A 4,574-nucleotide genomic window follows, 5' to 3' on the forward strand; every position below is an offset into this window, starting at 1 on the left:
CCTATAAATAAAGGGAACCATTACCATTTGATTTAAATTCAATTATCTTAATCAATCTCAGATAATTGAAAAATGATGTCCAGAGATCCAAGAGTCGAGAAGGGAAAAGAGGTAGCCTTCGAAGAGGAGGAGGTGCCTTTGAGTGTGAGGGACCAATTGCACATATTCTTGAGTGTGAGAGACCAGTTGCACATATTCCAACAAGAGATGCAAGTCCTCATTGACAACCTGATGCAAAGGACTTTTGACCTGGAGGCTGCCATCTTGAGCAACGAAAAGATTATTGCCAAGATAAAGTTCAAAGTAGATGAACTTATGAAGAAATGAACTACGGTTCATTTTTTTTGTATCATCTCCTTGTATTTTCGAGGGGGTCTTTTTAATAAAATTTGAATAAAATTTATAGTAATTTTTATTTTCATTGAGCACATATTTTGTTGAGTTTTTTTGTTCGTTTAAGTTATGTTATGCTGTATAACTTCGTGAATGGATGTTAAGCATTGGGTGACCTATTATTAAGTATTGGGATAGTGGGCTATACGCGGTGTGTGAATTGTGCAATGCATATCTTCTATTAAGACATTGCGTGAGTAGTTTATATGTATATGGAATACAGTACCTATGGTGACTTGTTGTTATGTATTGCGTGACGTTGGGTCAGTACGTGACTGTTTAAGTTGGCATAACATGAGTGGATATTAGGCATCGATTGACTTATTATTAGGTATTGCGAGATTGGTCTGCGTGACTTGTGCAATTCACCTCTTGTTTAGAGGCTTATTATTCATTGGGTAACTTATTCTTAGGTGTTGTGAGCCTGGCGGTGCATAACTGACTTGTGTAATTCATGTGTTACTTTGAGACTTTTGTTCAGTAGTTTTTTAGGTAGTGTGTGACTGGTTTTTATATATTATGTTACTTGTTGTAGCAAGAGTGGTGGCGCGTGACTTGTGTAATTCATGTATTATTTTGAGGCTTTTGTTTAGTAATTTTTTAGGCTTACGTGACTGATTTTTATATATTGCGTTACCTATTGTAGTGTGAGTGGTGGCGCGTGACTTGTGCAATTCATGTATTGTTTAGAGGCTTTTGTTCAGTAGTTTTTTAGGGTTGCGTGATCGATTTTTATATATTGCGTTACCTGTTGTTATGTATTGCGAGAGTGGTTGCAAGTGACTTGTGCAATTCATATGTTGTTTAGAGGCTTTTGTTCAGTAGTATTTTAGGGTTGCGTTACTGATTTTTATATATTACGTGACCTGTTGTTATATATTGCAAGAGCGGTGGCGCGTGACTTGTGCAATTCGCCTCTTGTTTAGGGGCTTTTGTTCACTAGTTATTAGGCATTGCATTAATATGTATTAAACATTGCGACACTTAATTTCTGTTAAATTTCTGCGGTCAGCCAAATGTGACTTAGGCATTGCATAAGTGGTTTCTATGCATTGAGGGGTTATTTTTGATAAATTGACTGATCATGACACTTATTTTCTATTAAATTTTAGCGGTCTGCCAAATGTGAAGCTTATGATTACATACGGTGGTCATTGGGTTGATGACACTTACAAGGGTGGTGAGACACGAGTGAGGGGTGTTGGGAGTGATTTGTCATTTTCGAGACTAGTAAAGCTGGTTGAAGAGGTTGTTGGGTCAACTCACATAATAATGAAATCGAGCTACATGCATCGCTCAGTCATGCAGCAATGTTTCGCACGCAGTTATCAAGGATGATGAAGATGTAGCGATTATTCTGTGAGCTGAGAGGGCAGTTGTTGTGTTTGTGACAGTTAAGGCAGGAAATGCAAACGATATTCCACATGAGCACGGTATCCAACATAGTAATCAATAAGAACAGAATGTTAATTATTTTGACATACCACACCATGCATTTCCTAACAAACAACCATGGCAATCACGTTTGATGTATCCTTATGAGTTTCAGCAGCCCGGTGCACACATGAGGTGTTTACAAATGATGTCTGCATAATTTCGATTGAAATGTGCATCGAACGAAATACTCGATACTTTGCAACAAACACAACTGTCACTCGAAAATGCATTGGGTCCATTGTCATTAGCAAACGACACTGTGATGGTTGTGAGTGATGACGATGCATCTGATTAGATTGAAGATGATGTTGAAGAGGACGACACAGCGGATCGGAACCATGAGTTATGTTATGACTGTAAAGATGATTACGTTGGCGGACATGAAGATCGTTCAGAGGATGATAGGGTTAAACAGACCGACATTCCTGATTGCAATCATGCAGATGGCGGTAGAGGTCATACCATAACTATTGTGTTAGAAGAGGTTGAGTTGGACGACCATTGCAGAACTGTTGAATTAGAAGATGTTGAGGGTGCAGACCCTATTTACGAGAACGCCATCGCACTTGAGAATGGCATTCGTTTGCCTGATGACAGTGATTAAGAGAGGGTAAATACAGGGGTATCTCGTCAATGGATTATTCTCGGGCTAGATATGATATCCTTTCAAATAGTTGAGAGTGAGGAATCCAAATCAATGGACGACCACTTATATGGCGAAAAAGTGTTTCTATCGAAGGCTAAATTGAAACGAGCTTTGAGCATGTTGGCACTAAAAGAGCATTTTGAGTTTAGAGTTAAAAAGTCATGTCACGCTCGTTTTGAGGTTGGTTGTAAGGATAAGGCATGCAAGTTTGCTTTGCGTGCAACAAAGTTGCCTGAGGGAGAATATTGGTAAGTTCAGACGTTGCATAAGATACATACGAGTACTGTCGATGGTTTGCAATGTGGGTACCAAACTACAAGCGCGAGGGTAATTGGTGAGCTTATCTCCAGCAAGGTGCAAGGAAATTGTGTAACCCATTGAGACCAAAGGAAATAATGGAAGAGATGAATCGAAAGTGGGGATTGCAATGCCTATATGGTAAGGCCTGACAAGCGAAAGAGTACGGGAAAAGTTTTGTGTTCGGTCAGTTGGAAGAGTCATTCCAACTCCTCCCCTCGTATTTTCATATGTTGGAACGTGAAAATCTCGGTATTGTGACGTGTGTCACTACTGATGGGGAACAACGATTCAAATATTATTTTTGGGTGTTCGGGTCATGCATTCGGGCGTTCAGTGCTGTAATGCGGCCTGTAGTCGCTATCGATGCCACACATATGAAAAGCAGATTCAAGGGTATTCTGTTTGTGGCTGTATGTAAAGATGCCAATAAGCAAATATATCCACTTGCATTTGGCATTGGCCATGTCGAAGACGAAGAGTCTTGGTCGTGGTTTCTTAACCAATCGCGTCGTGCGATTGGTTGTCCTAAAAATGCAATGTTCATTTTTGATCAGCATCTTAGTATTAAGAATGCAGTTGAGAAAGTGTACAAGGACGCTCATCACGGTCTATGCAATTACCACTTAGGGAAAAATGTTAAAAACAGGTTCAAGCGCGAATATGTTGCAGTGATTTTCACTATGGTCGCCAACTGCTATAGGGTCACCGATTTTGATAGACATATGAATCAGCTAAAATAGCTTTACAAACCTGCTTATGACAGCCTTATAAGAGTAAGCCCTGAGAGATGGGCACGTGCACAGTCACCAGTAAGGCGATACAAGCTAATGACATCCAACACTGCGGAGTGTATTAACTCTTGCCTGAGGCATGCAAGAAAAATGTCAATAACGGTCTTGATCGAGTGCATCAGAGGCATGTTTCAACGTTGGTTCCATGATCGGCACAATGAGGCATTGAATTTGACCACGCCCCTCAGCCCTTGGTGTCACGACCCAAATTCTGGGCCATGATCTGCGCATGGGCCTAATGGACGTAGTCCACTAAGCTAAAGCAAGCCTATTAATCTGACATGTTCATCATTCCATCATAAACTGTTAAGTCACATTTCATACTTGAATCAAAATAATATTAAACATTGGCACCTCATATTGGCATACCAAACAAGTGTATACACATTGTCTACAACATATATCTTAATAATTTACATTAGGTTTGTCTATACATAACAAAAAGAGACTCGATGTCTAGCGGAGAAACTCGACGAATGTACAGCTACTGAATGCCGAGGCACCTACCAAAAGATGGATACAAGTCTACAAGGATACCTCGTCCTAGTTACCGGCTGCCTTGTGATCTGAAAACATGAAGTTGAAACTGGTGAGTATAAACTCAGTGAGTGAATAAGAAAGGGAACAAGCATACAATAAAGAATGTTTAACGAAATCATGATGCATTCTTTTTCAAAACAATGCAATTTTTTTTTATTCTTATTAAAAACCCCTCATCAAGCCCTTAAATGATTAATCATTTGAAAATCATGAACCCATACATAATGAACCATTTGAAGAATGAAAGCTTCAATGATACGCAAGCAAGTCAAATACGACAACGAATCTTCGCTGCAGCATAGCTGCAACGAGAATGCCTTTCCGCTGCAGCGACATTGGGATTAAGTTATTAGCCGAACGAGGGTTTCTCATCTGGCCGAGGGTTTCTCACTAAACCTCCTCATTTTAAACTTAACTCATTTAGTCCTTAATGTTGGAAGTCCATGTTCAGATATGGTAGCAAATAA

Source organism: Theobroma cacao, chromosome 5 (assembly GCF_000208745.1).
Source record: "Theobroma cacao cultivar B97-61/B2 chromosome 5, Criollo_cocoa_genome_V2, whole genome shotgun sequence".
Lineage (NCBI taxonomy): Eukaryota > Viridiplantae > Streptophyta > Magnoliopsida > Malvales > Malvaceae > Theobroma > Theobroma cacao.